The sequence below is a fragment of the Oryctolagus cuniculus genome, chromosome 11 (assembly GCF_964237555.1).
Source record: "Oryctolagus cuniculus chromosome 11, mOryCun1.1, whole genome shotgun sequence".
Classification (NCBI taxonomy): domain Eukaryota; kingdom Metazoa; phylum Chordata; class Mammalia; order Lagomorpha; family Leporidae; genus Oryctolagus; species Oryctolagus cuniculus.
This window is the reverse complement of record NC_091442.1, coordinates 92,794,329-92,821,372: the sequence shown is the minus strand read 5'-3', so window position 1 is coordinate 92,821,372 and position 27,044 is coordinate 92,794,329. Positions and strand designations below refer to the sequence as shown.

Genomic DNA, 27,044 nt, shown 5'->3' with positions numbered 1-27,044 from the left:
TAGCTCCAATTCCCAAATGATATTCAAGCTCTGTTTGGGTCATTTTAATATTAGTGTTTAAGTAAGCATGATCTTTAAGATTTATTTATTTGAAAGTTAGAGTTACACAGAGAGGAGAGGCAGAGAGAGAGGTCTTCCATCTGATGGTGCACTCTCCAATTGACCGCAGAGCCAGAGCTGCACCTTTCTGAAGCCAGGAGCCAGGGGCCCAAGGATTTGGGCCATCTTCTACTGCTTTCCCAGGCCATAGCAGAGAGGTGGATTGGAAGTGGAACAGCCGGGTCCCAAACTGGCACCCATATGGGATGCCAGTGCTTCAGGCCAGGTCATTAACCAGCTGCGCCACAGCACCAGTCCCAGTAAGCACAATATTTTTTTTCTTTTTTATTATTTTTATTTATTTATTTATTTATTTTGGACAGAGTTAGACAGTGAGAGAGACAAAGAAAAGGTCTTCCTTTACCATTGATTCATCCCCCAAGTGGCTGCTACAGCCGGCGCGCTGTGCCAATCCGAAGCCAGGAGCCAGGTGCTTCTCCTGGTCTCCCATGCGGGTGCAGGGCCCAAGGACCTGGGCCATCCTCCACCACACTCCTGGGCCACAGGAGAGAGCTGGACTGGAAGAGGAGCAACCGGAACAGAATCCAGCGCCCTGACCGGGACTAGAACCCACCCGGTGTGCCGGCGCCACAGGCGGAAGATTAGTCAAGTGAGCCGTGGTGCCAGCCAAGCATGATATTAATTCAACTAACATGTATTGAGCCATTATAAAGTGCTAGGTTTTATTTTAGGCTTTGCATTTATTACTGCACTTGATCTTCTGAACAATTTCTTGTGATAGGTTTACTACTAATATCCCAATTTAATAGATGAGGAAACTGAATACTTGTTGGATCACGTAAATTCCCCAGATCACATAGTTACTGAGTCATTGAGTCTGTGTCAAACTTGAGTTTTGAGACTGTAAAGCTACTACACTTATCTCACTAAAATACACTACCTTAAAAATGTATGGGGTCAGGGCTGTGGCATAGCAAGTAAAACCACAGCCTTCAGTACTGGCATGCCACATGGCGCCGGTGCAAGACCCAGCTGCTCCACTTCCTATCCAGCTCTCTGCTGTGGCCTGGGAAAGCAGTGGAAGATGGCCCAAGTGCTTGGGCCCTTGAACCCGCATGGAAAGACCCAGGGGAAGCTCCCGGTTCCTGCTTCATATCAGCACAGCTCCAGCCATTGCGGCCAACTGGGGAGTGAACCAGCGGATGGAAGACTCTCTCTGCCTCTCCTTCTCTCTCTCTGTGTAACTCTGACTTTCAAATAAATAAATATTTAAAAAATGTACAATCTGTTGTGATATGTTCCTGCTTCTGAGCACCATGTTAGATTTCAGACTCATGATAGCAATGAGTAGGACAAAGAACCAAGACACTCAATTGTTTTTAGGACTGTATAGTATCTTATCAATACCCTCAGTACTATTGGAAATATTGTAATAACCATTGTCTAAAAAAAGCACATAAAATTTATAGTTTGACCATTAGGTATCTCTTTTTCCTTGGTTTCCATCTTTTTCATTCTTCTGGTTGAGACAAAGACTATGTTAATAGTGTCACTCAGCTTTAAGTACAAGAAAGAATAAAGTAAAATACATTATTTTCCAAAGGAAAAAAAATTATGGGAGAAACAGAATCCAAGCTTCCTTTTAGTAATCCAAATTTGCTACCTTAAAAACATTCTATGTTTTGAGGTAGAGCAAATGATTTTAAAGTGTAAATTGCATATTTATACATTACTTGGATTCATCTCGGATTTTTCATGTGCTTTGTGTCACTTCCTCTGGTGAATGATCATTCTAAGCTTTCATGTCACACTCACAGACCTTCCATTCCATTTCCTATATTCTGTTTTGAAAGCAAGTGAACATAGCTCTTTATTACAAACCATTAAATGATAATTTAGCGAGCATGCTTTTTTTACCTGCATAATTTCAGGATAATTGCATGGTGGCATAGTCTTTCAAGCCAAAGTAATCATGATTTGTTTCTTCTTTAGTCAGTCTTTAAAAGTGAGTAAATACAAGGCTATACTTGTGGGAGAGGGGCTATCCTCTGCAGAGTAGTGGGCCTGCCTCATCAGGGACACCGTATCAGTTCTGGATGATTGTGCCAAAGCAGGCTCAGATTGTGCCGACTCACTGCCTCGGATGCTTTCAGTGTTTGTCAAATGCCAGAATGCAAGATGTTTTTCAGCTGTATGGTATCTGTTTGAAGTCTGCTCAGAGAAAAAGATGCACCTAAACCTATCGGATACTAACGACTCTGAGGTTTACATTTCGTCCACCAACTTCAATCTGCTGATCAACCCAATTGTCTGGTGATAAATTAAGAAAATAACTTGAATGGCCATTACATATTTTTAAAAAATGAAAGATGTATTTCTCTGCCAGATCAACCTATTTGCCAAAAATCACTCCAAATTATAAAAATCAGAGATACTTTTCCCTTTGAACATTAGAACCATTCCTCTTCTGAAAATATTTTAAGATTTGCTGAGTTTCTCTGATAGTTGACACATTATCTAAAAGAAATTTATCAGCAATGTAATTTCTGGTTATGACCAGCTGATGTTAAACCAGCTCATTTCAACCTAATTTGACATTCTTATCATAAGCCACTGCTGAAAGTTGAAGAAACACAGATCATTGGGCAGAAAAGCCACTAAAAATGACAAACTTGCTTCCATTGCCAGCAAAAGTTGACCATCACTAGTGCAAATGACACCAACGGCAGCCCCAACTGATATTAATAAACACACCAGAAAATGCGATAGGTTTAGTAACTGTAAATACTGTCTCGCATCTCAGCACAAACTGCTGTGTCTGAGAATAAATGAGTATTTATCATTTCCCGAATTCTGCTCTGGCCAGTAGCCAACAGAGAATACACATCAAAATTAGAAAAGATGGGAGTGGGAGTTGGGACTTGGCTCCAAATTGATCTGAATGATGACAGCAAGCTTAAAAGCTGCCTCCCTGCTTTTAAGGTTCTCTGACTGTTTTCAAGAGTAAAAGAAAACATTCAAGAAAATAACAGGAAGCCAGTCTACAGCTTAAAGAGAATCTTGCTTGATTCGATTCCTTTAAAGTATTGCATTATCATCTACATGAAAGCACAGCTCACCCCTGACAAACCCTGAAATGCATAAAATGGAAATGAGGAAGGAAAATGTCTTTACCATTCATCTATTTCTGTCTTAGGAAATGTCTCCAGTGCATCTGCTTGCTGTCGCACCAAGAGGTTTTATATGACCATATTACACAGTGCAGATGCCATGAAGAGACAACCCTGGATGTGTGCCGCCAGCCTGACCTATCTCTTAGCAAATCACAGATGCATTTCATCTTAATGAAACACCCACATGAATCCATAAAAAGGGACTCTCTAGTCTCAAGCTCAGAAGTCACTTGCTCCCTAATCACATTAGGTCTTTTGGGAATTTTGAGGCAGCCTTCTGAAAAAATTCAAACAAGTTTACTGTTGGTAGTGTCAGGAAAATGTATAGGGTAAGAAAGGTCATTGCCCTAGAAGCAATACAGAACTAATTACATTTTTATAAAAAGATCTAGTCTAGTAACTACCTTGAACAAAGAGATACAATCCAGGCAGTATATGAGGGAAATGTTTATTTAAACCTTTTACATTTCTTTTTTTTTTTTTTTTTTTTTTTTTTTTTTTTTTTTTTACAGGCAGAGTGGACAGTGAGAGAGAGAGAGAGAGAGAAAGGTCTTCCTTTGCCGTTGGTTCACCCTCCAATGGCTGCCGCGGACAGAGCACTGCGGCCGGCGCACCGTGCTGATCCGATGGCAGGAGCCAGGTACTTATCCTGGTCTCCCATGGGGTGCAGGGCCCAAGCATTTGGGCCATCCTCCACTGCACTCCCTGGCCACAGCAGAGAGCTGGCCTGGAAGAGGGGCAACCGGGACAGAATCCGGCGCCCCGACCGGGACTAGAACCCGGTGTGCCGACGCCGCAGGCGGAGGATTAGCCTAGTGAGCCGCGGCGCCGGCCAACCTTTTACATTTCATAAAATATTAAGTTAAAGGGAAGAACTCTGAAGTGAGTGATCATCATACCTACATGTGTATGTACACACTCAAATACATGGAGCTATCAGTTTCTAAGGGCTGGAATAACAAAATTCTACAAACTGGATGACTTAAAGCAATAGAAAAGTATCCATATCCTCTCACAATTACAGAAATCAAAGTGTCTGTAAGGTCAGAATTCCTCTGAAGGCACTAGGAAGTCACCTTTCCTTGCCTACCTTCTAGTGGTTGATTTGCAAACCTTAGCATACCTTGGTTCATAAATACTTCACTGCAGTCTCTGCCTCTCTCTTTCACATGGCATTCTTATCTCTGCCTCTGTCTGTTCTCTTCTCTTCTAAGGACATCAGTCATTGGACTAAGGACTACTTCATCTTAACTTGATTATATCTGCAAAGACCTTTTTCTCAGTCAAAGGTAGCAGGGATTAGGATTTAAACATATCTTTTTGAGAAAACATAATTCAACCTATAACAGATACACACAAAAGAAAAAGAATGAACAGCAATATAAAATGCAATCAAATTATTGTGAAAATGTGATAAAATTTACTTATACTTTCACAAGGAGGCAAGTTAATCAATGAACATAAGACAAATTTGAGGCTGGCGCCGCGGCTCAATAGGCTAACCCTCCGCCTTGCGGCGCTGGCACACAGGGTTCTAGTCCCAGTTGGGGCGCCGGATTCTGTCCCGGTTGCCCCTCTTCCAGGCCTTCTCTCTGCTGTGGCCAGGGAGTGCAGTGGAGGATGGCCCAAGTCCTTGGGCCCTGCACCCCATGGGAGGCCAGGATAAGTACCTGGCTCCTGCCATCGGATCAGTGTGGTGCGCTGGCTGCAGCGTACCGGCCACGGCGGCCATTGGAGGGTGAATCAACGGCAAAAGGAAGACCTTTCTCTCTGTCTCTCTCTCTCACTGTCCACTCTGCCTGTCAAAAAAAAAAAAAAAAAAAAAAAAGACAAATTTGATCATTGACACCATCCAGAGTGTCCATGAGTTTAAAAACAAACCAAATGCTACAGAAAAGTGTAAGTATTGCTGATACTGAGAAAGAAGGAAATCTCAAAATTAAGACTAAGTATAAAATGATTTCCATAAGAGCAGAAATATGACTATTCACAAAACAAAAGCATCATTTTCCTAGTTGGATTTACATTCTTCATTTTAAATGAGTTCTAAATATTGAGTTACATAACAGAGTAATAAATGAAGAAAATGTTTTTTCACAAAGGTTCAAAGGTCATATTTAAATATTAGATGTCAGTGAGAATCAAAGTCTAGCTTCACTGGATATGACAAGCCCTTGTACAAACCACTGAGGAGAGCTGCAAACACACAGTTCTGTGATTCCCAAGTTAAAAAGGCACAACCATAATTCAGGGAAATTTTGTTAAGGGCACACCCAGGAAAGCACTGTAGCATTCAGAGTGCCAGCCTCTAAACAAGTTCAAGGCTATGGGAATGGATAGGGCTCTGTTAGGTAGGAAGTTAGAAATCAGCCTATGCCTGTGAGAGGGGCACATCTTCAGAAGCCCAGCATTTGACATTTCAAAGTCCTGCCCAGACTCTGATAACCTTCCAGCTGCTCCCAGCCCTTCCAAGGAAAGCTTCCAGGAGAATTCTCTCCTCTAGATCAAATGGGTTACCTGACCTGATAACATGGGGCAATAAAACCCTCACAGAAGCCCTAGGGGAAGCCTCTCTGCCCAGCTCCACTGGGAACCAGCAAACCTAGGGAAGAATTTGCTAATTTACTCCCCACAAACCCTTTGTCCCAGAGGAGGAGGAGGGGAAGGAGAGAGACCTCCCCTTTGCCTTTATAAGCCCCAGTCTAAAACACTGCATGCTCAGCTCTGCTCTCTGCTGTTGCCTGCTTGGCCTGCCCAGGTGTATTCTCTCCATTGAACCATGAACCTTGCTTTCCCCCAGTCAGAGTGACTGGGAACTCTCTCTCTATCCCTTCCATTCTGATGGATGCCCTGTTCCCAATAAAACCTTGTTACTCTGCTCTCTGTCTCACGCCTGAATTCTTTCTTGTGTGAAGACAAGAACCCCACGACTTTTCTCTGGTGACAGCTCTTTGAAAACAGTTTCAATTCAGATCAGAGATTGTTCCACAGAGGCCAAGTTCTAATAATACAGCTAAATCAGTAATAGAAGAGGATTTGATTACTAAAGATTCACTTTGGAGCTAAGTGTTTTGGAATAACTTAGAAAGTAAGTGATACTGCATTTTTAAAGATTCATCTTTATTTCGAATCTCCTTCACATTTTTCCAAATGATGGCATTTTATTTCAAGTGCTCATGGTTTGGGTTTTTTTCCTTAATTCTTGCAACAAATTCCTCACTTCCCATACACACTCCTTCCTCAGTCCACTTGAAAACAAAGTCAAACTTGTTTCTAAAATCTTATTGTTAGGCTTTATTTCTTATAAAACAAAGTTACAAGATTTATTTAGAAGACACACAAAAAAATTTCTAAACCCAATATGTTTTACTTTCTAATTCCCAGAACCTCAGAATATCACCTTGCATGGCAAAACAGTGAAAATTACCCTACATGGAAAAAGACGTGGTTGGATGGGATCTTGAGAAGATCTTGAGAAAAAGACTTAATCCTGCATTAACTGAGTTGGCCCTAAATACAATCACATGGTCCCTTACAAAACAGATGTAAAAATGGACACATGGAGGAGAAGGCAATGTGAAGACTGAGCAGAAAAAGAAACAGCCACTAACCAAGGAATGCTGACAGCTGTCAGAGGGGGGCACAGAGAATCTCCTCCCCGGCAGCCTCTGCAAAGAGCCTGCTGCTCAATTTCAGACTTCTGGTCTCTAGAACTGGAGAGAATAAATTCATTTTTTAATTCAGTGGTAATTTGTCCCTGCAGTCATGGAAAACTAATACAATGAATGAAAAACAGAAAACAAAAGGACTGTATCTCTTTCCATTGGTCACTATCTCTTAACAAGTACCTACTAGACAGATGTCAGAAAAGGAGTCACAGGACTCACCTGCTTCATTCAAATGCTTTTGAAAACCCAGCAATGTGTGATTATCCCCATTTTACAGATGAAAAAAAGTCACTGACTCAAGGTCACATACGGTGAGTGAACAGAAGGGCCAGGATTAAACCCAGATGAATTGGTCATATTTTCCACTATTAAACCCAGATGCATTTGACCCACATTTTCCACGATTCCTGCAGTACTCTGCTGCATCCCAGACTTTTCCCTCAGTCTTCCCTGTCCTGGCCCAGTCAGCTCCACCAACTGCAAAGACACTTGCAACCACATTTCTTTTAGTCTTAAGCAGCTGCAAACACTTCTCTCCTATGCCCAGGGGCCAACCAATTGTGCTCCGGTCTCTGGTAGGAAATACAAAAGATAAAAATAACCCATAAAGCAGTGTGCCTCAAATACCATCACTTTTAATCTTGTTTTAATCTCTTGAATTTCTAGACCCTGGCCTTAAGCTAACTGAACAGGTTGCTTCCTCCTGCACACCAGACTAACCCTGATTGACCCCACATTCAACAAATTGCCAGCAATTCCTTGGTTTCCAGAGCTACAACCCTGTCTGAATAAAAACTAAATTTGAGATTTCTGGCCACATCTTATCCATCCTGCTAAATATCTCTGCTTGCCCTGCATCCTTTCTGCCTCTCTTCCCTGCTTTGATCAACTATAATTTAGGCTTCTGTTTCCTGGAGAATCTAACAAAATCTTGTGTGTATGTACACACATTTTGCACACATAGGCTATAGCTTTTGCAGTGTTTATTATTCAAGGCACAAAAAGACAGGTGCATAGAAATAGAATTTTTTTTAATTTCCTCCAAGAAAACTTTTATTTAAGGTATACAGCTTCCTGCATTTCATAAATAGAACTTTAGGAACATAGTGATTCTTCCACCCTATTCGCCCTCCCACCCTTCTTCCTCCTCCCTCTCTTATTCTCATTCTTATTTTTTACTAAGATCTATTTTGAATTAACTTTATACACATAAGATTAATTCTGTACTAAGAGTTCAACTAATAGTATGAAAAAAAAAAAAAACACTGTTCCTCAACAGTCAAGACAAGGGCTAATTTCTTGATCTGTCTATAGTTAAAAGTAACCTAGGCCTTGGAGCCAGCTCTGTGGCATAGCAGGTAAAGCCGCTGCCTGCCATGCCAGCATCCCATATGGGTGCCAGTTGGAGTGCCAGCTGCCCCACTTCCAATCCAGCTCTCTGCTATGGCCTGAAAAAGCAGTAAAAGATGGCCCAAGTCCTTGGGCCCTTGTACCTCTTGGGAGACCTGGAAAAAGCTCCTGGCTCCTGGCTTCGGATCAGCACAGCTCCGGCCATTGCAGCCAATTGGGGAGTGAACCAGCTGATAGAAGACTTTCTCCCTCTCTCCCTCTCTCTTTCTCTCTCTGTCTCTTCTTCTCTGTGTGTAACTCAGACTTTCAAATAAATTAATAGAAAAAAAAGTAACCTAGGCCTCAACACCTCATTTTTGCTAGGGAAGGAATTCTATCTTCAAGTTCAGTCTCACTTTTGGCCAGTTTTTTGAGGATTGAAGCAGCTTTAGGAATGAATTTATAAAGCCAAGTTTGACCTTCTCACTTACTTGGTGGGATGTTGTTGATACTGTCAATGAGAAGTGCTTTATCCTCAAGAAGGCCCAAGCATGAGTCAACAGTTTTGCTAATACTCCCCCCAATATTTAGTATATCAGGTGAGGGCAGAAATGGTTACAGATCAGGAATCCTTTTGGGATTATGAAGACCAGGCTGATCTAGTTAGGATAGACCACCTTATACCTGTATAACAGAGGAAAAGAAAAAGAATGTGGTAAAGCCTATTAGTTATGACAAAGTTAAGATTGGTCAAGAAAAGAAAAAGAACCTGGCTGTCTGTCTTCAACAGCTTAAGAAGGAGTTTAGGAGACATACCAACACAAATCCTAACTCCACAGAAGGCCAAACCTTATTTGCTCTGCATTTTCCTAATCAGTCATCCTGGACATTAGAAGAAAGTTACAAAGCCTAGAGGCAGGACCTCAGATGCTACTGTTGAACTTGGTAGAGGAGGTCTTCATGATCTTTAACAACTGAGACAGAGCAGAAGCGGTGAGCAACAACAATGATGCTGAAATTCATATGGAGACACAGGCAACCTCGAATAGCTAAAGCAATCTTGTACAACAAAAACAAAACCAGAGGCATCTCAATACCAGATTTCAGGACATTCTACAGGGCAGTTGTTATCAAAACAGCATGGTACTGGTACAGAAACAGATGGATAGACCAATGGAAAAGAATTGAAACACCAGAAATCAACCCAAACATCTACAGCCAACTTATATTTGATCAAGGATCTAAAACCAATTCCTGGAGCAAGGACAGTCTATTCAATAAATGATGCTGGGAAAACTGGATTTCCACGTGCAGAAGCATGAAGCAAGACCCCTACCTTACACCTTACACAAAAATCCACTCAACATGGATTAAAGACCTAAATCTACGACCTGACACCATCAAGTTATTAGAGAACATTGGAGAAACCCTTCAAGATATTGGCAGAGGCAAAGAGTTTCTGGAAAAGACGCGGGAGGCACAGGCAGTCAAAGCCAAAATCAACTATTGGGATTGCATCAAATTGAGAAGTTTCTGTACTGCAAAAGAAACAGGAGAGTGAAGAGACAACCAACAGAATGGGAAAAAAATATTTGCAAACTATGCAACAGATAAAGGGTTAATAACCAGAATCTACAAAGAGATCAAGAAACTCCACAACAACAAAACAAACAACCCACTTAAGAGATGGGCCAAGGACCTCAATAGACATTTTCAAAAGAGGAAATCCAAATGGCCAACAGGCACATGAAAAAATGTTCAAGGTCACTAGCAATCAGGGAAATGCAAATCAAAACCACAATGAGGTTTCACCTCACCCCGGATAGAATGGCTCACATACAGAAATCTACCAACAACAGATGCTGGCGAGGATGTGGGGAAAAAGGGACACTAACCCACTGTTGGTGGGAATGCAAACTGGTCAAGCCACTATGGAAGTCAGTCTGGAGATTCCTCAGAAACCTGAAGATAACCCTACCATTCAACCCAGCCATCTCACTCCTTGGAATTTACCCAAAGGAATTTAAATTGGCAAACAAAAAAGCGGTCTGCACCCTAATGTTTATTGCAGCACAATTCACAATAGCCAAGACCTGGAACCAACCTAAATGCCCATCAACGGTAGACTGGATAAAGAAATTATGGGACATGTATTCTTTAGAATACTATACCGCAGTAAGAAACAATGAAATCCAGTCATTTGCAACAAAATGGAGGAATCTGGAACACATCATGCTGAGTGAAATAAGCCAGTCCAAAGGGACAAATACCATATGTTCTCCCTGATTGGTGACAACTGACTGAACACCAAAAAGGAAACCTCCTGAAGTGAAATGGACACTATGAGAAATGGTGACTTGATCAGCATAGCCCTGACTGTTAATGAACAACTTAATACATTATCCCTCTTAGTAGTTTTTTTGTCTGTTCTACTTAATATGACTGGTTTAATTCTGTAATTATCACACAGTTATTCTTAAGTGTTGAAAATTAACTGAAATGTGATCCCTGTTAAACATAAGAGTGGGAATAAGAGAGGGAAGAGATGTACAATTTGGGACATGCTCAAGCTGACTTGCCCCAAATGGTAGAGTTTGAAACATACCATGGGATTCCAATTCAATCCCATCAAGGTGGCATGTACCAATGCCATCTCACTATTCCAAGTGATCAATTTCAGTTCACAATTGATCATAATGAAAGGACTAAGAGTCAAAGGGAGCACATAAACAAGTCTAGTACCTGCTAACACTAACCGATAGAATAAATAAAGGGGAGAGTAATCCAACATGGGAAGCGAGATACTCAGCAGACTCATAGAATGGCAGATGTCCTAAATAGCACTCTGGCCTCAGAATCAGCCCTAAAGGCATTCGGATCTGGCTGAAAAGCCCATGAGAGTTTTTCAGGCATGGAAAGCCAAGACACTCTGGCAAAAAGATCTCTGTGAGTGAGATCCCAGTGGAAAGAACAGGTCTTCAAAGAAGGAGGTACCTTTCTCTGAAGGGAGGAGAGAACTTCCACTTTGACTATGACCTTGTCTAAACAAGATAAGAGTTGGAGAACTCAGAGGGCTTCCATAGCCTTGGAAACTGATGACTGGAGCATAGGGAGATTACTGATGCCATAGACAGGAGTGTCAATTTGTAAAGTCAACAACAGGAGTCACTGTGCACTTACTCCTCATGTAGGATCTCTGTCCTTAATGTGCTGTACATTGAGATTTAATGCTATAACGAGTACTCAAACAGTATATTTCACTTTGTGTTTCTATGGGGGGCAAACTGTTGAAATCTTTACTTAATGCATACTAAACAGATCTTCTGTAAAAAAAAAAAATTATCAATTCCCAACTTGACTCTCACTGGGATTAAACATGACAATAGGTCTGATCTGATTTCATCATCATTTAAAGAATCATCTATTATTTTTTACTTTATGTTTCTGTGTGGGAGCAAACTGTTGAAATCCTTACTTAATGTATACTAAGCTGATCTTCTGTATATTAAGATAATCGAAAATGAATCTTGATGTGAATGGAAGGGGAGAGGGAGTGGGAAAGGGGAGGGTTGTGGGTGGGAGGGACGGTATGGGGGGAAGCCATTGTAATCCATAAGTCGTACTTTGGAAATTTATATTCATTAAATAAAAGTTAAAAAAAAAAGAAGCGGTGAGCAACAACAACCAAAAAAAAATTGGCTAAAAAGGTACAGTTTTTGGGCTGCTGTAATTAGTTGGCCACTTAGGGATGAACCTAATGGCCCAGCAGATCAGACAACCAGAGAAAGAGCACTAGCTTTAGACAAAATCAGTCTGTCTATTGGAGGAGACAGAGTCACTGGAAGCCGGAGTACCCTGATTGCCCTGGACAAGGGAGACTAAATAACCCTGGCAGGAAACTCCTGGCCAGCCTTCCAGATAGGAGGCAGGAGTTCATCAACTGACAAGGCCCAGGTACCTGCTCAGCTCCAATTTCAGCATGATCCATCACCATCACTCCAGTGGAGCATCCAATCACTGTAGAAGTGGCAGGTAAGGAAACTGAGCTTTTGTGAGGACACCAGAGCTGTCTATTCTGTCCTGATTCATCCTATTGACCCCCTCTTCAACCATACTGCATAGTAATAGGGATTCATAGTCAACCTAAATTAAGAGTTTGCTTCCTCTTTGCCTGTGAGACTAGTTCTAACATTCTACTCTCATTTTCATATGTTCATGCATGCCCCGTCCCACTTCTGGGTATAGATCTGTTAATCAAACTTAGGGCCACTGCTTAGAAAGGGACAACGTAGAGGTGATGGTAAGCCCCAACCAAGGCAGCCACCTGTTAGCACTTCTAAACCCCAGAGCCCAGAGCCTGCCAACATCCCCAAAAATATGAAGATCAAGTAGACCCTTCTGCATGGGACGTTTTCATGACAGGGATAACCATAATGTCCTCCCATTAAAATAAGTTTAAGACCCATGGAGGAATACCCATGGAATAGACAGTACCTCAGCAAGCCAGAGGCCTTAAAAGGAACCCAAGCCCTACTTCAGAAGTTCTTAGAGCACAATGTGATCAAGCCTTGCAGGTTGCCCTGCAGCATGCTGAAGTTGCCAATCAAGAAGTCAAACGGGGAGTATCAATTTTATAGGACCAACAGGCAGTAAATGAGTCAAATATCCCCATCCAACCCATGGTCCCAAACCAACATATTTCACTCACTCAAATACCTGCAAATGCCAAACACTATATTGCCCTGGACTTAAAATATGCTTTTTAAAATTCCTAATATAGAGGCCAGCACTGCGGCATAGCAGGTAAAGCCACTGCCTGCAATGCTGGCATCCCACATGCATGCTGGTTCAAGTCCCAGCTGCTCCACTTCCAATGCAGCTCCCTGGTGGTGCACCTGGAAAAGCAGTGGAAGAATACTCAAGCATTCATGCCCCTACACTCACATGGGAAATCCAGAGGAAGCTCCGGGCTCCAGCCTGTTCTAGTCCTGGTCACTGCAACCATTTAGGAAGTAAACTCTCTCTCTCTCTCTCCCTTTCTCTCTATTTCTGCCTTTCAAATAAAATAATAAATCTTGAAAACAAAATCCCAATATCTTTTTGTTCTTGAGTGGATAAACCTAAATCCTCAGTAAAGCCCACAATGCAACCAGACTGTGCTCCATTAGGGTTTTAGAGACAGTGCTCACCTAGGAAGAGAGTTAAGACTTACCCTAAGAAATGATTCCTTCCTACAATTTATAGATGATTAATTGATAATTGCTCCTCTCAATGAGATTCTGACTACAATGCCATAAAAATCTTAAAATTTCTTAGCTTGATGAGGGTAACAAATCTCCCCCTCAAAGCCAGGATTTTCCTACAAAGAGTTGAATACCTGGGTTTATTTTGATTCTAAGGTTTCATGCTCTAGATATTGACCAGAAAAGCAGTTATTCCCTAAGTCCCCCAAATCATAAAACAGCTGTGGGTTATGTAGGGAAGATTTCTGCCTCTTCTGAATCCCCAAATTACCGGTTAAAGGCAAAAAACTCTATATGAGGCACCAAACGGTAAAGAGTAAGAATCTCTACTGGAATCCAGAGTGCCAGCAGACTTTTGAGGCCCTACAGAGCCTGGGACAGCCAAACTTCGAACAACCATTCATTTTTAATGTCTGTAAAATGTTTGGAATTGCTTTAGGAATGCTAGCTCAAAGGCTAGCAACATCCAGAGACTGGGGGTCTACTTTTCATAACAATCAGACACTGTAGCTCAGGGATAGCACAGTTGTCTAAAAGCTGCAAGAAGAAAACTAACCAAATACCAACCTCTTCTACTAGAGTATTGGTCTGCTTTTCATTACCTTAAGTAAAATAGCTGAGAGGAGCTTCTTAGGAATGAAGGACTTTATTTCAGCTCACACTAGAGGTCCCAGGATCGGATGGCTCCATAGCTTGATGTCGTGTGGAGGCTGATTAACAGTGGTGCAGAGGCAGGATCACATCTTGAGGTAAGAAGCAGAGAGACACAGAAAGACCTCATTCAAACTTGAAGTGAAAGAGTCACCTCTCACAAGTATCACGCTCTGAAGGCACATCCCAGTGACCCAGAGGCCTCCTACCAGTCTTACTTCTCAGATCCCACCGTTAGGTCAAGTCTCTACCCTTAACCAATCAACCATTAACACCAATGCATTAGAATTTAAACAGCTGCATAAGTTTGGGGAAGACAAATCCAATTCAACCCATACCAACTGGCTAGGCTCCAATATTACCTTAAAGGGGTAATGTTCTGTGGCTAGCAAGTTGGGAAAAGGCAAAACAATATTTACACTGCCTCAATATACTCTGGTATTGCCTGCCCATGCTCCTTTATGGATGGATAGGGGAATGTCAATAGCCAAAACTTCCATTACAAAACAAACTCTTAGAGGCAGTTCAACTTCCTCAAAAATGGCAGTCATTCACCATAATGGCCATCGAAAGATGGGTCCATTTTGAACCAGGGAAATAATACAGCAGGCAAAGCCCTTAATGTGGGCTGATGTCAGGAGCCTGGATCTCAGGAGCCTGGAAGTTATGCCACCCATTATGGGAGGAATACCCTGTGGAAACTGGTACATTGGGTCTTTCAGGAAAAGACCTCAGAAATATCATAAAGCGGCCTGCGCAGTGGCTCACTAGGCTAATCCTCTACCTGCGGCGCCGGCATCCCAGGTTCTAGTCCCGGTCAGGGCGCCAGATTCTGTCCCAGTTGCTCCTCTTCCAGTCCAGCTCTCTGCTGTGGCCTGGGAAGGCAGTGGAGGATGGCCCAAGTGCTTGGGCCCTGCACCCACATGGGAGACCAGGAGGAGACACCTGGCTCCTGGCTTTGGATCAGCACAGTGCACCACCCACAGCGCACTGGCCGCAGCGGCCATTGGGGGGGTGAACCGACAGAAAAGGAAGACCTTTCTCTCTGTCTCTCTCTCTCACTGTCCACTCTGCCTATCAAAAAAAAAAAAAAAAAAGAAATATCATAAAGCAGGTGACCCTTTCCAGGGATATGCACGTCTGCAACAATCCCCCAAAACATCCCATTTTACCCTCTTTGGTAAAACCAAGTCAACACAGAAGGACATGTGCAAGAGAAGATTGGTAGGTAGATTTCATGCAGATGTCCTTTAAGTCAACTACCTAATAGTAGTTGACTTTTACAGGATTGGCAGAGGTCTTCCCCACCTGCACTGAGAAGGCTACAGAAGTTGTAAACTCCACTTAAAGGGGATAATCTCTTGTGGCCTTCCCAAATCCCTCCAGAGTGTTAAAAGATCTTCCCTTGTAGCAAATGTTACGCAACCCCCCAGGAATACATTATAAGGTACATGGCTCCTGGTACCCTTGGTCTCCCAGAAAGGTCGAAAAAGATCAATCATATCCTTAAGAGAACCATAACTAAGCTTTGTCAAGAAACCCAACAAACATGGACCAAAGAGTTCTCTATAACACTGCTCAGAATCCACACTGCCCCAAAGGAAAGCCTAGAAATTAGCCCCTTTGAGGTGATCTATGGAAGACCCTTCCTTACCACCAGCCTCCTCAGAGACAAGGAATTGAACCAGATCTTAAATCATGTAACCAATCTACGATAAGTCCAGAGAGCTCTTCTGGAACACAGAAACTAGGATTTGCCAGCCCTGATAAGGAGACATCTCATATCCAAATTCAGTCAGAGAACCAAGGTCTGCTTGAAATATAGAAGGAGAAGTCCCCCTAAGACCGGTTATCAGAAAAATGGGAATCACCCTTTGAGTGATGTCAGCTATGCCCCCACTGCAGTAAAAGTTGAAGGAGGTCCCCAGCTGGTTCCTGTGTAAACACAGGAGGGCCTCAGCTAGCTCTTCAAGAAAAAGAAAAATTGTTGTAGATAGGCCTCCTGGTTTTCTTCCTGGTGCTCACTATTGTGCTCCTTTCTGTTGGCTTTCCATACCGGCACACCCTGGAAGCATCTCCTTTGCCCTTTCTGGGTGTAACAAGGACATAACTCTGGCATGCGGGTTAAGCTTTCTGGCCTCTGCTGTGGGAGGCTAACTGTTGGGTATGTCACACCCATTCTCAAGACACAGCAGGCCATTTTATTTCCCTATTCACAAAGCCTCACCCATAATCCAATGTTTAGAGGGGCCCCAGCGGCCTTTGACTTCAATTTTCCTATTGCTGCGGAGTTTAATGCCCATGGTATTTTCTTTCTATCTTTATGCCTTATTTCCCATTACAATGAGACCTCTATCCTAGGGATCACAAAACTAAGTTGCACAACTCTTGCCAATTATGCTGTCTCCCTTGTATTCATGTATAGGTCTGATAAACTTTGTCTGGGTTGCATATTGGTCCTTCATCAATTTCTATTTGCAAATGAGTCAAAGAACCTACAGTCAGTAACAAAAGGTGCTGTGATGCTGAAATCGGAAAAGACCCCCTGCCTACTTCAATACCTCCTTGTTCTCCGATTCAGGGTATGACCCAGCACCTTCATTCTTTAGGCTTTTCTGTTGGTTTACCAAATGAAGTTTTTTAGATTCCATTGACACATTTTTTCTCCCAAGTGCCGCATAAAAGTACTTTATTTTTCAGAGTATTGTGTCTATTGTGGGATTCAAAAAAGACAGCAATCTGGAAGCCAAGTGAGGACTACTACTTTTTAAGGTGATTTTGTCCTGCCTTTCCTCAAAAACAGTTGAATTCCACTATTTTGGTAGGTAGAGAACTTGGCATATAATTAGGAATTACTGGAAATGAGTGATACATCAGTTTGTCTTTTAAAAACTCAACTTTCCAATATTATGTAAATGTTGTAATCTAGACTTATGATTTGACTTAAACTTTATATAATATAATTAATTTAATGGGGCTATTTTAGCCATTTCCTTGAAGGTGTAGTACTTTATTTTTTTAGTTTTAAAATTAAAGCAATACATTTGGGTACAAAATTTTATTTCAGTCAAAGTAAGGTAATTTATGCACTTAAGCTCTGATGGAATGTCAGAACTATAATACTGGTCACAAAAGGTATGTGTATTTTACAATTACTCTATTGTTTTTACATTTCTCCCACATATTATTATTCAAATATTGTAAAAGAAATATTTGAGAACAAACTTTTAGAGTCATTACTTGCTCCATCATCCTAGGTAGTCAATGTGGTATGTTATAGTTACAAAATGATGTTTTACAGCGTACTGACTATGCTTTTTCTAACTATGCCTGGTTATCGATGATGTGATAAATAATTTTGTATATGCATATGTTTTATCACATAGCTTACTAACCAAATGCCAAGATTTTAATTACTGAGTCAAGGGACAGAATTGTTGCCAAGCAATATGTTTTCACAAAGCACAAAGGTTACCCCGATGCCTACTCCTATAAACTCAGGGCCCTATAATATAACTTGTGAGTTTTTATGAAGCTAGCTTCAATTTTTAAAAATGCTTTAATAAGGCATTTTTTTTTTTACAAGAACATGACCTTCTACTTTTTTTTGTTTATACAGTATATAATAAAACAGCCTCTAAGGCTGAAAAGGTCTGAACTCGGTAACCTGTATGTTATCTGCAATCACTTTTTCCTGACAGTTAAACATTCAGGGGAATTTACTGATACACAGAGTATGAGTCAACATGACATTAGACAAATTTCACATGTGCTCACATGTCAATAAGACACTAAATGAGAGCCTCAGCACCAGCTCTGGAGAGTGAGGCCAGACCAGACAGCAGCAGCCCAAGCCACTGGCAATAAAGCTGACAGAAGAGCCTGGCATGAGTCCAGCTTGGAGCCCTGTGGGGGACAGTGAATCTGCCAGACTAGAGGAGAAAAAAAAAAGGGGGTACGTTTCACTCTTCCCAACTACCCTGCACTGGCGTCCTGCAACAAGCCAAGAGAGGGTGGGCACCGTTTTGGACATACATAACAGCTGCACCAGCTCATCTACATGCCCAGCAACCAGCTGAGAGGAGACACCCAAGCCTGACTGGGAGAACCGACAGGGAGCTGAGTGCTCATGACAGTGGGAGGCTTGTGTGCTAGGACTATGAACACTGTGGCTGCATGGGAGGGCACTGGGTGTGGCTGGGTCTTTGGATAGTCACTGTGAGTGGCTCCACATGCTCAGGGCTCGCCAATTCCCTGATGAGGGTCATTGCTGCAGAATCCGTGCTTACACTGAGGACTACACAGTTCCTGTGTGTGGTTCTTGCGGCAGCACAGACCAATACTGTACTCACTGGGGCTAGCTCCCAGGCACTGATCTCCTTTGAGGAGAGGAGGAGAAGAGGAGAGGAGGTGAGCATGAGACTATGCCAAAAGAACAGAACAAAGCTCTCCTTGATTGGAAAGAAATAAAAAAGATTTACCACACCCAACCTGGGTATCACCTTGGATACTCCCTTCACCCTGGAGCACTGAACAGAGCTCCTTAGCCACATCTACCACACACCTCTCCCCTCTTTTTTCACCAAAAAAGCAGACACTCCACTAAGTCACAAAGGCATAGTCCTAAGATAAAAGCCATCACAGGGAAAAAAATCAAAACAAAAAAGAAACCAACTAGTATCTCCATAAACATCAAATAATAAACATATAATTCAAGAAATAAGAATAAAGAAGACAACATGATGCCCCCAAAAGAACACAACATTTCAATACTAAAATGTCAAGATAAAGAGACTGAAGAAATGACAGAAATGGAATTCGAAAAATTGATCATAGGATTACTTAGAAGTAATCAGAAACAAATCCATGAAAAAATGAAATCTGTAAATGACATGAAAGAAAATTTCTCCCATGAAATTGAGATCTTAAAGAGAAATCAAAATGAAATCTTGGAAATGAAGAATTCAATAGAACAAATTAAAAAATGTGGTGGAAAGCCTTAACAACAGATTCAGTGAAGCAGAAGAAAGAATATCTGGCTTAGAAGACAAATCACTGGAAATTTTAAAGTCAGACAAAAAAAATAAAGCAGAAATCAGAAAACTAAAAAAACAGTGTTGGAGATCTATGGGATACTACAACCCAACATACAAGTCTTAGGAGCTCCTGAAGGTGTGGAAAGAGACAATGAATTAGAAGGCCTTTTAGTGAAATAATTACAGAAAATTTATGTAATTTGGGGGAAGAAAGGGACCTCTAAGTACAGGAAGCATGTAGAACTCCTAATAGACATGACCAGAAAAGATCTTCACCACAACACACTGTAGTGAAACTCTCCACAGTAAAACATGAAAAAAATATTTTAGAATGTGCACAAAAGTAACACCAGATTACTTTCAGAGAATCTTCAATTAGACTCACAGAAACCCTATCGGCTAGGAGAGAATGGCGATATATATTAAGAGAAAAAAATTGTCAGCACAGAATATTGTATCCTGCAAAGCTCTCATTTATGAATGAAGGTGAAATAAAGACTTTCCATAACAAACAGAAATTGAAAGAATTTGTCACCACCTGTCTAGCCTTGCAAAAGATGCTTAAGGATGTGCTGCACACAGAAACAAGAAACATGCTCATCACCATGAAAGAAGGTAAAGGCAGAAAATTTCCCAGTAAAAGTGCAAAGGAAATCCAAAGTAAACAATAGGAATGTTTATGGAAAAATGGCTGAGAAAAGTCATTACTTACCAATAATCACCTTGAATGTAAATGACAAGTTTCCAATTAAAAAATACAGACTGGCTGAATGAATTGAAAAGTAAAACCCATCTATTTGCTGCCTACAAGAAACACATCTCACCAACAAAGATACACACAGACTAAAAGTGAAAGGACAGAAAATGATATACCATACTAATAGAAACCAAAAGAGTTGGTGCAGCCATCCTAATATCAGACAAAATAGACTTTATCACAAAAACTGCTAAAAGAGACAAAGAAGGACACTATGTAATGATTAAGGGATCAATTCAACAGGACGATGTGACCACTATAAACCTATATGCATCTAATTACAGCGCACCTGGCTATTTAAAAGTAATGTTAATGGGCCTAAAGGGAAACATGGACTCCAATACAATACATTACAATAGTATTGGCAGACTTCAATACTCTACTTTCAGCAATGGACAGATCAACCATACAGAAAATCAGCAAGGAAACAGCATATAATTGACACTATAGCCCAAATGAATCTAGCAGATACCTACAGAACTTTCCATCCTATAGTTTCAGAATACATATTCTTCTTCACAGTACAAGGAATTTTCTCTGGGATTGATTACATGCTAGGTAATAAGCAAGTCTCAGCAAATTAAAAATATCAAAATCATATCATGCATCTTCTCTGACCACAATGAAATGAAGCTGGAAATCAACACATCAGGAATCTCTAGAACACAGGCCAACACATGGAAACTGAACAACATGCTCTTGAATGAACAGTAAGTCACTGAAAAAAAATCAAAAGAAAAATCAAAAAATTTCTGGAAACAAATAAAGAGGACAATACAACATATCAAAATTTAATAGGATACAGCAAAAGTGGTGCTAAGAGGAAAGTTCATAGCAATTGGTGCCTACATCCAGAAATTGGAAAGGCACCAAATAAATAGCTATCAATGCATCTCAAGGACCTAGAATAACAACAGCAAACCAAACCCCAAATAGTACGAGGCAGAAATAATTAAAATTAGAAGAAATCAACAAAATTGAAACAAACAAAAAAAAAACAATACAAAAGATCAGCAAAATGAAGAGCTGAGTTTTTTTTTTTTAAATAAACAAAACTGACATACCATTGGTCTAAATGACCAAAAAAGGAGACCCAAATTAATAAGTTAGAGATGAAAAAGGAAATGTAACAACAGATACCACATAAATAAAAAGAATCATCAAAAATTACTACAAAGAGCTGTATGCCAACAAACTGGCAAACCTAGAAGAAATGGATAGATTCCTGGACACATACAACCTACCTAAATTGTGCCATGGAGATACAGAAAACCTAAAAAGATCAATAATCAAGATGAAAATTGAATCATAAGTAAAGACACCCCTTCTGAAGAAAAACCCAGGACCTGATGGCTTCACTGCTGAATTCTACCAGACATTTAAAGAAGAACTAACTCCAATCCTTCTCAAGCTATTCGAAACAATTGAAAGGGAGGGTATCCTACAAAATTCTTTCTATGAAGCCAGCATCACCTTAATTCCTAAACCTGAAATAGATACAGAGAAAGAACACTAAAGACCATTTTCCCTGATGAACATAGATGCCAAAATCCTCAACAAAATACTAGTCAATCAAATCCAATAACACACCAGAAAGATCATTCACCTAGACCAAGTGGAATTTATCCCTGTTACGCAGAGATAGTTCAATATTCACAAGTCAATAAATGTGATACACCACATTAGCAGACTGAACAAAAATCCATATGATTATCTCAATAGATGCAGAGAAAGCATTTTATAAAATACAACACCCTTTTATGATGAAAACTCTAAGCAAACTGGATATAGAATAACAGTCCTCAACACAATCAAGGTAATTTATGACAAACCCTCAGCCAGCATCCTGTTGAATGGGGAATATTTGGAAGCATTCCCGCTGAGATCCAGAACCAGACAAGGATGCCCACTCTCGTCACTGCTATTTAATATAATCCTGGAAGTTTTAGCCAGAGCCATTAGGCAAGAAAATGAAATCAAGAGATACAAAATGGGAAGGAGGAAGTCAAATTATCCCTATTTGCAGAAGACATAATTCTATATATAGAGGATCCAAAAGACTCCACTAAGAGACTATTGGAACTCATAAAAGAGTTTGGTAAAGTGGCAGATATAAAGTCAACACACAAAAACTAACAGCCTTTGTATACACAGACAATGGCATGGCTGAGAAAGAACTTCTAAGATCAATACAATTCCCAATAGCTACAAAAAAAATCAAATATCTAGCACAAATTTAACCAAGGATGTCAAAAATCTCTAGAATTATAATTACAAAACATTAAAGAAATAAATAGAAGATACAAAAAAATGGAAAAATATTCCATGTTCATGGATTGGAAGAATCACTATCATCAAAATGCCCATACTACCAAAAGCAATTTATAGATTCAATGCAATCCCAATAAAAATACCAAGGACATTCTTTTCAGATACAGAAAAATTGATGCTGAAATTCATATGGAAACACAGGAGGCCACAAATAGCTAAAGCAATCTTATACAACGAAAACAAAGCCAAAACATCACAATACCAGATTTCAAGACATATTACAGGGCAGTTATAACCAAAACAGCCTGGCACTGGTACAAAAACAGATGGATAGATGAATGGAACAGTTGGCGGGAATGTAAACTCATAAGGCCAGTATGGAAGACAGTTTGGAGATACCTCAGAAATCTGAATATAGACCGATTGTATGACTCAGCCATTCCACTTCTGGGAATTTACCCAAGGAAAAAAATGAATCAGCATATTAAAGAGTTATCTGTAACCCCATGTTCACTGCAGCTCCATTCACAATAGCTAAGACACGGAATCAACCCAAATGCCCATCAACTGAAGACAGGATAAAGAAATTATGGGGTATGTACACCATGGAATACTACACAGCAGTTAAAAAATGAAATCCCATCATTTGCAACAAAATGGATGAAACTGGAAAACATCACATTTAGTGAAATAAGCCAATAAGTCCAAAAGGACAAATACTGTATGTTCTCCCTGACCTGTGATAACTAATAGAACACCTAAAATGCAACCTACAGAAGTAAAACTGACACTTTGAGAAGAAATGACTTTGAACAACCTCAACTGTTCGGCTATTGGGGAACAGTTTTTATTGCCATACTATCTGCTAATCTCTTTACTTAATAGAGTTAATCATGTCTATAAAGTTAATTGAAAATAGATCATAGTAAAAAGAACAGGAACAGGAGAGAAGTAAGAGGGGCGGGAGAGTAGGTGGGAGGATGGATATAGTGGGAAGAATCACCATGTTCCTAAAATTGTAATTGAAATGTATGAAGTTTGTAAAAGGTTTTTGGGGGAAAAAAGAAAAGTAATTAAAAACCTAGCCTTTATATCAACAGTACACTTCTAAAGAACTTTTCATAATGCATTTAAGCATAAGTATGCAAAAACTGTTTTCAAATATATCTAAACCCATTATCAGGAAACAAAGATCAATGTCCTAATGTTATTGACTGCTATTTCAGAAATGTATCTATTGCTGCATGGTGGTCTCAAAAAGAACAAAATAGCAGGTTATTAAATTACTACAGGTAACCATATATTCCAGGAGCTGAGAAACATCCAGTTAGTGAAACTGAATGATGTGAAGGAAGCATCTTATTTTATGCCCCACAGAATGAGTTCCAGAATACTTAGTTAACATCTGGGTCTTAATTACAAAGGGTGCAATCTTGTCTTTGTATCACTTTGAACATCTATGACATAAGGGAAAGGTTTATACAGGAAGTCTTGTAATACCCTGTTGAGGCTTGTAAAGCTACTACTCTATAGAAAGGACCTCAACAGCAGGTCAACTGCAGCAGGAAAGGATTCAATGACAACAACATAAGAAATTGTAATTATAATGCAAGCACCTTCACAGTTAGCTAAATTAGCAATATACACAAACATTGTCTCACCTCTTTTAAAGCATGTGTCAGATGTGGTAAATATTCACAGCATTAAAATCTATCAGTTTTTTATATGTAGGAATCTACAAAATATTAAATAATGTTATTGCATGGCACAATCATTAATTTATGAGCTTCCAAGAAACCTTAAAAAAAAAACCATGCCCAGGAATAGAATTCTAGAACCAGAAGAGAAATAAAATATTAATTGCAAAAATCATAATATCAGGCCGGCGCCGCGGCTCACTAGGCTAATCCTCCGCCTTGCGGCGCCGGCACACCAGGTTCTAGTCCCGGTCGGGGCGCCGGATTCTGTCCAGGTTGCCCCTCTTCCAGGCCAGCTCTCTGCTGTGGCCAGGGAGTGCAGTGGAGGATGGCCCAGGTCCTTGGGCCTTGCACCCCATGGGAGACCAGGAGAAGCACCTGGCTCCTGCCATTGGATCAGCGCGGTGCGCTGGCCACGGCAGCCATTGGAGGGTGAACCAACGGCAAAGGAAGACCTTTCTCTCTCTGTCTCTCTCTCTCCCTGTCCACTCTGCCTGTAAAAAAAAAAATCATAGTATCATATCAATTTGCTTTCTTCATCCTGTATGTTTAAATTCTGGTCCTGCCTCCTTGAGAAGCCTTTCCTGATGTTCCCAAGTCAGGAGCTTTCTCTCTCCCCCAGCCCTCTCACCTGTCTCTCTTCTATTGTTCTACATTCTGCAAAGCAGAGTTCTCTTTTTTGTTAGCAACGGATAAGTACACATCCTACTGAATTTTTAATTCCTTTTGAACTTAAGATTTTCTTTTTTTTATCCACATACTGCTATAATAACACATAATATCTTGGCTGTATTTTGCTACTTATTTACTTGAATCAATAATAATTTCATTAACTCAAAATCATTTTATTTCCTATAAGAGTATTTATATGATTGAGTGCTGATAACCAAGACATACAATAGGTTCAAGAGGTCTGATTACATAGGAGTATACAATAAAAAACATATCTTTATTTGATTCTCTTGATACATCGGGACAACATACTCTGCGGTTATGAAGTCATGGGAACCATGAAAACACTGTGCCAGTGTACAAAGATGATCATGTGATGGGCCTCTCAGTTTATATTCTCCAAGCAATTCTCGCAGACTGTTCCCTGGTCAAAGTGTAGAACACCTTTATTAGAACTCAACCAGGTTACAAAAAACACATATGCCCAAATCTGCTGTTCTCACAGAATCTTGTCCTTCTTGAATTGTGACATCGACCTTTTTAGGTCTATACTACTCTCTTTTCAAGTTTTATTTATTTATTTTTATTTATGTGGAAGGCAGAGGAGAGAGAGAGCAAGAGCAAGAGAATGAGTATCTTCCATTCATTGGTTCATTATCCCAAATGCCCATAACAGCCAGGGATGGGCCAGGCTGAAGCCAGGAGGCAAGAACTTCACCCAGGTCTTCCATATGGATGGCAGAGACCCCCTCATCTGCTGCCCTCCCCTCCACCCCAAGGTGTGCATAAGCAAGAAGTTGAATCTGAATCAGACACTCTGATATGAAATGTGGATGTCCCAAACCATGGCTTAAGTAGTGTGCCACAATGCTCCACCCTCTATTAGTCTCATATCTGGATGAGCAGGGACCTTGGAGGAAACTTTTCACAAAAAAAGCAATGATTAAAAAGCATCAGAGGCCACAGATAGCCTAAAGATAAAATCAAGGTCACTAGTTCCTAATCATAACACCTCTTCAGGGGATTTATCCTTGCCTAAGTCAGCACAAATCAAAGTCATAAAGCATTTTAAGTAACTAAAATTAAACAGCCTTTAGCTAGTCTAGATTAAGCTATTTTGCATACATAACTTCATTAAAATCATTGCCTTAAAATGCTTAATTTTTGTTTTGCAGATAAAAGCATATAATTAGCCCACATAGACAAAGTGTTTAATATTAAATATAAAAGAAAACATCATTGAATCTTTGCAAAAAATCTCTGGCTCTACATAAATACAAACCAAACTTGCAGAATATTTTAAGTGAGTCACGCCATAGTTTTATAAAGTCTCTTCTAATCCACTTTGCTTATGTTTTGTTTTATGTTTCAGTTTCACTTTCAACAAGTCAGATGAAATCAAAACTGTACCAAACTCACCTGCCAAACTTTGCCCAAAATTGAATCCAGTGAAAATTTTTGCATTGTTCAAAACCTATTTGGCCTACTGTGCAATACTTTCTTAGTTATGAGCATAGATAATGCTATGAAAGTTAGAGCCATATGGCCCATGTACCAGTGAAGTTTAAAAAAAAAAGAGATAAAAAGGTGTAGGTATTTGGCACCACAGTTCAAATGCCACTTGGGATACCTGCATTCCACAACAGTCTGCCTCTGTTCAAGTTCCAGCTCTGCTCTGGTTTCCAGCTTCTTGCTAATGCAGACACTGGGAGTGGGCAGCAGGTGATGGCTGAAGTTTTTGGGTCCCTCACATCACATGGGAGACAGGACTGAGTTCTTGGCTCCTGGCTTTGGCCTGGACCAGTTCAGGCAGTTGCAGACATTCAGGAAGCAAATCAGCAGATAGGAGTGTTCAGTATGTATGTTTCTCTCTCTCTCTCTCTCTCTCTCTCTCTCTCTCCTCTCTCTCTGTCTCCCTCACTTCTTCCCTCTCTCCATTTCCCTCCTTCCCTCTCTCCATTTCCCTCCTTCCCTCTCTCTTCCTTTCCCTTCCTCCCTCTACCTCTTCCCACTCTCTTTTCCTCCCTCCCCCTTTCTCCCTTTCCCTCCTACCCTCTTTCCCTCCCACCCTCTCTCCCTCTCTCTGCCCCTCATTCTCTCCCTCCCTCTGCCCACTCCCTCCCTCTTACTTCCCTTTCAATGAACAAATAGAAATAACACAAAAGTCCTTTACTTTGCAATTGCTATCAAGTAGCTTGATGAATCTAGATTCTATTGATTAACTAGATCAGATTAGAGTCATGCTTATTTCTTTTGGATTTCAAATGCAAAATAAAATTATCAATAGATGATAAATTATGCTGGTTAAATGAGAATATATAATATAACTCAGAAAACAGAATCAAATATAATTAAGACTCATTGAAAAAGCATCCCATCAATCAGGGAAATGGGCCTGACACCTATCTTTATCTACACCTATTTCAGTCTTAGCTTTCAAAATTTATGTGAACCTTAGATTTTCTACACATCCCTCCTTATCTTTTC

The 27,044-nt window shown here is 40.5% G+C and overlaps 1 pseudogene; it reads left to right on the top strand.

Annotated features, from left to right (window-relative positions):
* The first annotated feature begins 18,381 nt into the window (after positions 1-18,381).
* Positions 18,382-27,044, top strand: part of LOC100343298 (serine/arginine-rich splicing factor 6 pseudogene) — a 41,923-nt pseudogene continuing 33,260 nt past the window's right edge.